The 10,526-nt window shown below is 34.1% G+C and overlaps 1 long non-coding RNA gene across 1 annotated transcript; it reads right to left on the minus strand.

The window, feature by feature from the left end:
• Nucleotides 1-2,233: 2,233 nt before the first annotated feature.
• LOC136839660 (uncharacterized) lies at nucleotides 2,234-7,223 on the minus strand. The gene is made up of 4 exons (XR_010853431.1): nucleotides 7,155-7,223; nucleotides 6,928-7,009; nucleotides 5,657-5,784; nucleotides 2,234-4,503 (listed from the first exon to the last, which is right to left on the minus strand). It is a non-coding gene; the product is annotated as an uncharacterized lncRNA (long non-coding RNA).
• Between the last annotated feature and the right edge of the window lie 3,303 nt (nucleotides 7,224-10,526).

Here is a 10,526-nt window from a genome sequence, read left to right on the forward strand (position 1 = left end):
CCATGAAGACAATGCATGCCTAGCAAACATCTGCTTCAAACACAGCAACAAGTTGAACATAGGCCCATAAGGCTCGTTTCAGTGGTAACCGCTAACACAACCCTCATTGGACTCCCTGTCCGAACATTTTCTTATACATTTTAAATTCTAAACATTCTTTCACAGGTTCATAGAACATTTTACACACATCTCGGAAAATACAAGCACATTAGTATGTTCCCATCTCAGGAAATTAAGCTAATGTCAGCTTAGAAAAAAAATCAGCCCATTCGAGTCGGTTTCAGTCGCTAACGTCTGACTGACTCGACCTCATGTTACCTCTGGCTGAGGACATATTACTCCCTCCAGGAGGCACTGCAATGCTGACCCCAAGGAGTTATTTATTTTAAAAAATCTTTCCACTTCACAAAATGTATAAATATATGAGGACTTCTGTACTTCAACTTAACATCAATTAGTAATGAGCAGTCATTTATTTCCTGTAAACTGTTCAGGTTTAGAGCTGAATGTTTACAGACACTGCTCTAGCTCTCATTAAAACATAAAAACATAAAAAATGAAGCTTGTAACTTAAATCACATTACATAACTCTAACAAAAATTTCAAACAAAAGCTTTAGAATTCATTGGAAAACTGGGTGACAAAGGCAAATATCTTTACAGTGAAAGATTCACCTTAATTTCATACAAAAGCCCATAAATTGATTCATACTTTAAATTTTACAAAACTCTATTAGATATTTAGAACGAAAACTTTAGAATTCATTGCAAAACTGGGCAACAAAGGCAAATATTTTTGCATTTAAAGAATTACTTAATTTCATACCCTAACAATCTCAGGTCCACATATGAAAGAGTTTACAGTAAGAAAGTAGTAAGTAAGTAAGAGAGAGAGAGAGAGAGAGAGAGAGAGAGAGAGAGAGAGAGAGAGAGAGAGAGAGAGAGAGAGAGAGAGAGAGAGAGAGAGAGAAGCATGTCAAATGTTTAAGATCCCTCCAGTAGAGAATATGACATACAAGAAAGCTTCAACAAAGTATGTAAAGTGAAATGATGGTTCAGATAACTATGTAAAGATTCTGGCAAAGCACAGAATGTGCGGAACTGCTGTAACAGAGAGAGAGAGAGAGAGAGAGAGAGAGAGAGAGAGAGAGAGAGAGAGAGAGAGAGAGAGAGAGAGAGAGAGAGAGGGGGTTTAACAGTATGAAACATGAAAGTTTTCTGCTGACAAGTATTCAAGTGATCAAAAATGGCTATTACAGCCCAAGACCCTACAATTCTGGAAGTTGTGACAGCTTTAACAGGAGACTGAAGAAATGCCCTAAAAGTGTAGAGTGTAATTTCAAGTTCACATGAGGGAAGTCTGGTGAGAATGGAAGGCTGAGAGATAAAGGCATATACAATGTCTAAATTACATCACCTTAAAAAGATATCTCATTCTATGACTGGTTGCTTTAACTGATAATATTACAAAGGAATATTGCTACCCAGATATCTGAAAACGTTGGCCTATGAGGAAAATTTGTATAGATGCAAATTTCCAAGCTCAGTTTATCAAACCTAGATTACAATGTCCAAACAGTATACCTTAACTAAGGACACAATGGATATTGTTATAATTCTCTTGATTTTTGGTGCCACTAGAGTTTTTTCAACAGTTTTAAACTTTGCTCTACTGTGCTAAGAAATAACAGACACAAAATTACCTTTCCTAGCTAATACCTGATGAGAACTGAGCTCAAAGTTGAAATTCAGAAGTCCTTGTACAAATCAATATGTACATATTTTGGTATTACAATAATTTTCCCATTATTAAAATTTTACTTGAATTTTAACAATAACAGTTAAGTGAATCTTGTTTCATCAAATTACTGAACTTCAATGGGAATTATGCAAAAACAAAAAAACAAAAAAATACCTTAACCTACAGAAAAACTCCATATATCAAGACACTGTTACATTGGGAAGCCTACAATTAACAATTTAGAAAAATCAATATCTCAGAAATAACAAACATGAATTTCTCAAACAAATCAAGTTAACAAGGTCACATACGTCTACCATATATCTTGTTGAAATGTAACTAGAAACACTGTCTAAAATGATTTACAGTAGTTCACAAGCTGAGACAAAACTCCTTAAAGATTTCATTTACAATTACAGTACTATTTGAAATTTCACTGTTGCCTGAAATGAACTACTGTATACCTTATACATATATAGAATCTACTGGTTACTTTTTACCACATACTTATGCAATTATAATAGCCACAATGCCCTCTTAACTTCTTATATTCTTCACACTTTTCTTGGATACACTTGTTGCTATCAAGCCTTAGATCCAAATGGAAGCACATTTAGTAATTCTGATGTCTGTAACAGGATTCGAACCTGCATTTGGAGTATCAGAACGAGGTCATGTTACCTACCTGACAACTGCGGTCAGGTGAATAATGTGACCTCATTCTGATACTCTGGATGAGGGTTCAAATCCTGTTACAGACATCAGAATTACTTCATGTTCTTCAATTTCGATCTCAAGCTTTGTAGTGACATGCATATCTAAAAAGTGTGAAGAAACTGAGAAGCTAAGATTGTGGTTATTATAATTATATACTTCATAAGGCTCCTTGTTTACATGGCTTCACAATGAATTTGTCTTAGTAGCAAGTGTACGTATAACAAAAAAATCCCTCCCTGACAACCAAATCTTTCCTTTCCTTGTCACCCTTTTATTCTCTTCCACTTTGCTGTTCAATTCTTTAACCTAACCGTACTCCAATTTACACCTTTCAGGGAAAAGCAATCCCTTTGTGGGAACCTTACAAGGGAAGAGATATGGAAGACTAGCTTGTCTCAACAATTTAAAAATGGCAGTTAATTAAATAGAAACTATCCAATAGCTAAGAAGTCCACTAGAATTAAGCTTTCATAAAAAAGTCTGGAAAACATCCAGTGCCCTGTTAAAGATAATATTGGCTAGTTCTCAAGATGGGTTGAATCATTCCAGAAATTCTACTAAGTATCAATGTAACATTAAGATGAACAAACCCTGCTCGTAACTGAGAATGCTTATTAATACATATACAACAAATATCTTTGTCAAACTTCATTTAAAAGAGCACTTATGAGTTTACTTATTCATATACACAAGAAGCCATTGTTAAGAATACCCAACTTCCTTTACATCAACATTCTGAATTTGAGCTTACTTACAGATTAATTTACCTCAAATATGTTTTGCAAAAAAAAAAAAAAAAAAAAAAAAAAAAGCCACAACCCTAAAAGTAACAAATTCAATTCAAGTGCCAAACTCCCCTAGAGAATGAACTGTGAATTTCAATTTACTTATGAAATCTTGTGCCTACATTACCAAATTCCCTCAACAATAGCAATTTCAATTTGGACCCTTCACATTCCAGCAGTGTCTTGAAATATGCAGAGATGCCGTGATCATAATAATGCCCCTGATAACATAGCTCTTCAGTACTTGCAGTAAAACTTTGAGTTAATTTATGTTTAAAATTTTAAACAATTTTTTTAATGTTAAGCAAGATGCATTATTATAGTCATGGCAAGCTTTGTACAAAATCACAGAGTATATAATTTAATCACGTGAAAATAATAAGTTCTCTTTAATGTTAAGCAAGATGCATTATTATAATCATGGCAAGCTTTGTACTAAATCAGAGTATAATTTAATCACATGAAAATAATGACAAGTTCTCTTTAATGCTAAGCAAGATGCATTATTATAATCATGGCAAGCCTTGTACAAAATCAAAGAGTATAATTTCATCACATGAAAATAATGACAAGTTCTCTTTAATGTTAAGCAAGTTGCATTACTATAATCAAGGAAAGCTTTGTACAATATCACAGAGTATAATTTAATCACGTGAAAATAATGGCAAGATCTCCATAAGTCACCAAATTCCAGAATGTGGGTCTAGCTTTCTGATAAGTAACAAAGTCCATTACGTAACAGACCTTATATTACAATCTGTACTTGAATATTTTCTAGATTTCTGGGTCTCTCAATCTTAATCACACAAGATACTGAAAAGCAAAATATTTCAACCTCACTTATGAAAGCTCGGAGAATCCTTACCACAGTCAATTGTCACGAGCAATCCGTAAACTTATCAAAATCAGTTTCTTTAAAATACTGACTTCTGTTTTTATCATTTGACTAAGAACTCCACCAGCAAACTAGACCATATTCACAGTTATAAACGACATATTTTATCTCTGGCTGTTGATTGGATCAATCACTCATGGACAAGTATTAATTAAGTGTAAATTGAATCTGATTCTATACCTGAGGAATTAAACCTAGTAAAGTACCTGGGGCTAATCATCCCAACAAATATTACTGTAGTTCTGTTTAGTGTAAAAACCAACAGCCTGCCCTTTCAAGAATGTCCAGGAGCACCAGTACCTGATCCATTTGGTACCTCAGATCTCTTTTCGGTTTCCAGAACTTGAAATACGCTGTGCACGGTGCCTGTCGTGGAATAGAGCAAATTTCCTGAATGTACAGTATGCAAGTGTATAAAAAACAGCCCAAAGTTCAGTAATAAGGGAAGATAAACTCAGTGTGAAGTGTTATTGAGATTTATAACCGAGCACAGTAAACATAGCTTAGGAGTGTAAGGTGAAGGGTTGTAGAATGTTATAAGTAACAAAACTGAACAGGGGTAAGCTCTAGTCTCTACCAATTTGGTTGGGTCAATTGTTAGGAAAGGGTGGAAAGTCAGAGAGAAAGAGAGATTATGAATAGAGGTACATTAACAGGAATGAAAGGGACTGCAGCTAGGGGCTGAAGCAATGCTGCAAAGAATCTTAAGTAAGGCGTACAGTGCACCGCATGAGGCGCAATGACAGCACTAACACCCTATGGGGGTCAAACAATGAGAGTTGTAATTTCAATTAGATAATGGTGGGCTTCTAGCAAAAAAGACTTCATGTTACAAAGGTGACCCACAATACTAGATATGCAGTGTTATCCAGCTACCATGGCTCATACTGAACAGCTTCTATTTTTCACTAAAACTCACTGACTCAGTTGTCATTCACTCCTGGATTTTGTAGACTGGAGAAAAAAAGATCTGGTTGAGAAAGCACTCCTACATCATGAATAATCAAAGTCAACAATATGAGTTTTGAAAAAAATAGCAGCATATTCCCTGTAAAGAATAGAATATAGAACTTAGGCCAAAGGCCAAGTGCTGGGACCTACGAGGTCATTCAGCACTGAAACTGAAACTGACAGTAAAAAAGTTTGAAAGGTATAACAGCAGGAAAACTTGCACATAGTTGCACTATGAATCAATTGTTAGGAGAGGGTGGCAAGAAAGATGGATAAAAGAGAATATGAATGGAGGTACAGTAAAAGGAATGACGAGGTTGCAGCTAGGGGCTGAAGGGACGCTGCAAAAAACCTTAAGTAATGCCTACAGTGCACCGCATGAGGTGCACTGACGGCACTAACCCCCTATACGGTATTCCTTGTAAAAAGGACATGAAGTAAGGCCTGCAGGAAAGTACTGAAGTCATGAAGTCATGCCAAAGACACAGCATCATAGTGTTATTAAAATATGATTTGGATACTCAAGATTATTTTGAAACACCCTCATGGGCAGACAAGAGCCACTCACCATTCACACATACAATTGCAAATCTTCCGTGGGTTGACAGATGGTCCAAGACAAAGCCTTTGTTCTCAGCTGCATTTGGCCATAGCATTAGTTGATTGCAGTGTGTACCAAGGTAAACAATTATAAATCTGTAAAGGAAATTCAATTGTTAATTACCTCTAGACAGTGGTTGAGCATTTTATGCACACTACATACATACTAAACTCATTAACGATGAAAATATTCACCAACTTTTTATACCTAAACCTTAAACCCCCATCTCTTTGTTAGTACACTACAAATTTCCACCATTTCTTGGCGGCTAAGACCTCTTACTGCCTTTTTCTTTTCAGTCCATGGAGGCTTAGGGCACTGGGTTACCTATCCTCTGGGCCTTTGCATTCTGCTTTCTAAATAATAGACAGAAATATAACTAATACTAGTGACTACCAGTATAGCGCCATGAATTCAAACCTTACCTATACTAAGACACTGTTTATACAATAGTCTTGATGAGGTGAATAAAACCAAGGCTAGATACAGTAGCCTACACTGACAAAGGCCTAGCATCCGTAGGCAGATTTCCTGGAGGGTAAATAACCTTCCTTAATACCTTAAAATACCTAGTCAGCAAGCCTATGGGGTGGGGTATCACACGGACAACATGCTAAAGGTCTGCAGAGGATTCTGTTCATTAGCCTAATTTCCCACTCCCTTCTGGGGATTTCAAATGTCAACATATACACAGAAAATGAATGACTGATCTTGAGTTGCAATTCAAGCGCCAAATATTGCAATGGAAGCTTAATCTACCCTAACATCAAAAGGAAAGTCTAACCTAAGACAGGAATATACAGTATTCATTCCCACGGCCCTACCTGCAAGCTTTAAGGTACAGGCCCAAGCTTAGGGTACCTTATGCTACAAGTCACAGCCTATGGTACCTGAAGATACAGATTCCACCTTGGGGTACCTTAGGGTACAGACTCCAGATTAGGGTACCGTAGGACACAAGGCCCCCAAGGCACCCTTGGATACAGGACCCAGTCTAGGGTACCTTATGCTACAGGCCCCAGGTTAAGCTAATTTAAGGTACACTTTGAAGGCAACTTGACACTTGAATAAAAGGGCTATAATGTCACCGGGCTCGCGACGGAATACCCCAAGGTGATAAGTCTACATGACACTTCAGAAGTGTTTACAAGCGTTTACGACACTTTTACGTATGTTACGTTTCTATGACACTTTATATAAGTCTTCAGTGATTTATTAATGCAACTGGCGACACTTACGAGCAGTCTAACGAAAAAGGGAAAGAACATAATCGGCGAAATAAGACAGCCATGATGGGCAAGGTTGGCCATGACACCTGACCTGGAAAAAATGCTTAAATAAATTCGTATTTTTATTCGTAAAATCGCTATATACAGCTTTATACACAGGCACAATATAATATTCGTTATAAACGCGAATATAAGAGAGTCGAACGAATAAATAATTAAAATACGCAGACATTTACCGTAGAATTAGGAGACACTCGGGCCACAGATAAGGTCTAGGTTTGTTTATGTTTGGTGGTGAGGGATTACGAGACTAAAATAAAATACTAAAAATAAATTTTTTAAAATATATTTTATGGAATATAATCAAATAATTTCCATTAAAACCTTCAGTTTAGTAAATTTAATATTCAAAATTCATATTCAATGCCATATTGATCATATATTTAAAATTCTTATTCTTCCGAAAATGACTGACATCGTAAAATAGATATGCTATATAATCGAATTGTTACCAATAAAAACTTTCATTTATTTGATGTCGTATTTAAAATTCGCATTTAATATGATATCTACCGTATATTAAAATTCCTCTTTCGTAATAGTTTTTAGGCCTGCATTTTTTACGAAATTTACGGGGCCTGCGCCGCTATAGACACCTATTGGCACTTTAAGTAACTAAAATAGCAAAAAAATAAATAAAAAACAAATAAAGACTAACTGACACCTTTATATGTTTACACAAACATTTACCCTTCGTTTTTACGTAAATAACAAAGATTTTTATCGACTGAATATAGGAGATAGATTAATAAAACATTCTTATTTTCTTTGGATCTTAAGATTATTCTTCGTTTTTGAGAAATATTCTAAAATAAATCGATTTTTAAAATGTTACAAAGCAACTATTGAACGTTTGGCTTGTACGGTATACAACTATTGTCAAAGCTTTATACAATTTGCATATACAAATATATATTTTTAAAATTTAATAAAATATAAGAATAAAACTAAAATTATATACGTATTTATATTTAAAAATCATTATTAATGACACATTTTGATCAAAAACAAGAAATCTTAAAGGTGTCTTCCTATGGATGTCTGGTAAAATAAACAGCAAACAAAACTTTGAATTGACACAGAATATAAAGTAAAACACAACATATTATTTTATAAATCAATAAAAAGACAGCAAAAAGAAATTCACAGAATTTAATCAATTATTTATAAGTATTAAGTAAATATAAAGTTAGAATTGACCTCAAACTTAGATATATTTTGGGATAATTTTCGAGTCGTCTTGTAAAACATTATTTTGACATATTAAGAAGAATCGAATTTATGAATGAAAGGTGACGTCACTAAAGAAGTTTGTTTAAAAATTTCAAAACAAAATTTATTTCTTTTTGCAATAGAGTCTAAACGATAAAAATCAATATTTATATTAAATATTTAGAAGTATATTTGATTTCAATTTTTACTATTGTGTTACTCTTTAATTGCCTAATTTAACAATAAAAATATAGATTTATGAGATCGCTACTCAACGCTGTATGGGTATACTGCCAAATTGTCGTCTGCTTCAGTTCAAAAAGAAGTAATTTCAACGATTTACATGGCTCTTTTTGCATTAATATTTATTAATGCACATAGAAATATGGGAAGACGAAGAAACTGAGTTTTGATAAATATAAAATCTATGAAAAAGTTTTTAAAAGTAACAAGAAGCAACTTTCTTATTCTCCCCATTCATAAGTTTCTACAAACGCTTAAAACTATGACCAAAACTGCCTTGGAAATCACCTTACATTTGTTATACTTGATATATTTAAAAATAGCTTTGTGTATTATCTAAGCCAGTTTTAATTATTTATAAAATATATATCTTAAAATTTTATCTATCAGAATTATTTAAAGGATGACACAAAAAATAAAAGTATTTTGGATAGCTTTTCTTAACTTATGGATACACTGCAAACAGTATCGTCTGCCTGGAAAACCATAGACATATCTATGTACTTTTGACATTTAAAAGCCCATTAAAAATTAATATCATCAATTTTTAAAATTATGCATATTAATATTATTAAATATTTTAAATTTTTATCTATAATACAGATCTAAATGGAAGGAATATAAAAGAAATTATTTTCATGTTCTATTTTGACTTGTGGCCACACTGAAAAAATTCGTCTGCAGAGACACAACGATAGTAAACACAAAACTTTAGCCAATCAGGGGTGGTTTTGATGACGTAATTGAAAGCCAATCAGGTACGAGAATCTTCCCGCCCAGTTTTCACTCGGTAAGAGGAACCCTCCGGTTTATGGCGTGCTGTTTGGAAGAAGTTGCCTCAAATGAGTGTATGAACCCAATTTTTAATTTTTTTTTTTTTTTTGCATTTTTAGTTTTTTTGTGTTTTTAGGGAAGACAGAAGACGGTTTCAATGGGGATTTTTATATATATTTAAGAAGGAATTAGTTTGAAATAAAAAAAAAAAAAAAGACGTGACAGTGAAAGTTACAAAATGAAACTGAAAACATTTTATGCTCCTTCTAAAACCAAACCTACATAGAATGAATATCTTCTTTATATACAAGTTTACGTCTTGAAATGTAAATCAGTTGGTTTCATTTAAGATTAACGTATCTGTTGCTTGGATGGAACCCAGAGAGCCACATCAGACCTCTTAATACCATTCATCACTTTTATCCTTCTTGTGGTCAGGTCATTTGATTTTTCCCAGAGAAAAATAAAATGCTGTGCGTCATTGTAATCAAGAACGGAAAATAAAATAAAGTATTCTGGCGGCCCCTTCTGAAAGTGACGTGTCAGTCCCAAAAGTTTAGGCAAGGACCTAACTGGCAGGCCTGCTGAACGCGTCAGTTAAACGCAGACTTATCATCAATACTTCGACTGAGGAAGGGAGAATGGATTAAGGAGGCGTTGAAAAAATATCCAGAAGAAGAGAAATGCAAATTCTTTATTCCGTTCCTGAAGAACATGGAAGGACAAAATATACAAGTCTCCATAAATGAACTTAAAATACTTTCAGTCAAAAAGTGTAAGAAGGAAAAAAAAAATTAAAATCAAAGGAAACGGGAGGAATGGATTTAAAAGATAAAGATTACGGATTAAAGGAATGACCGAACCAGTGGTAAGTTCCATTCGTGTCGCATTGTAAATCTCATTTGATTGAACTTGCTGTTTTTCACTCTGCTACTGATTGAGGGAAACATTATTCAGCATATAGATATTCCCTCCACTCAAGTCAAAAGTTACTCTTTTGCAGTTCACGCACCCAAGCAACCAAAACCTCTCTCTCTCTCTCTCTCTCTCTCTCTCTCTCTCTCTCTCTCTCTCTCTCTCTCTCTCTCTCTCTCTCTCTCTCTCTCACACAACACACACACACGCACATATGTATACATGCATAAAGAATGAAAATATCAATCTAGATAAATGAAAGGTAAAGACATTACTCAAATTTAAAAGCTCTTCTGTTCGTTGGTTTTATGCATACACATACATAATTATATATACATACATACATACATATATACATATATTCACACACATATATGTATATATGTATATATGTATGTATGTAT

This window comes from Macrobrachium rosenbergii, chromosome 6 (genome assembly GCF_040412425.1).
Source record: "Macrobrachium rosenbergii isolate ZJJX-2024 chromosome 6, ASM4041242v1, whole genome shotgun sequence".
NCBI lineage: Eukaryota > Metazoa > Arthropoda > Malacostraca > Decapoda > Palaemonidae > Macrobrachium > Macrobrachium rosenbergii.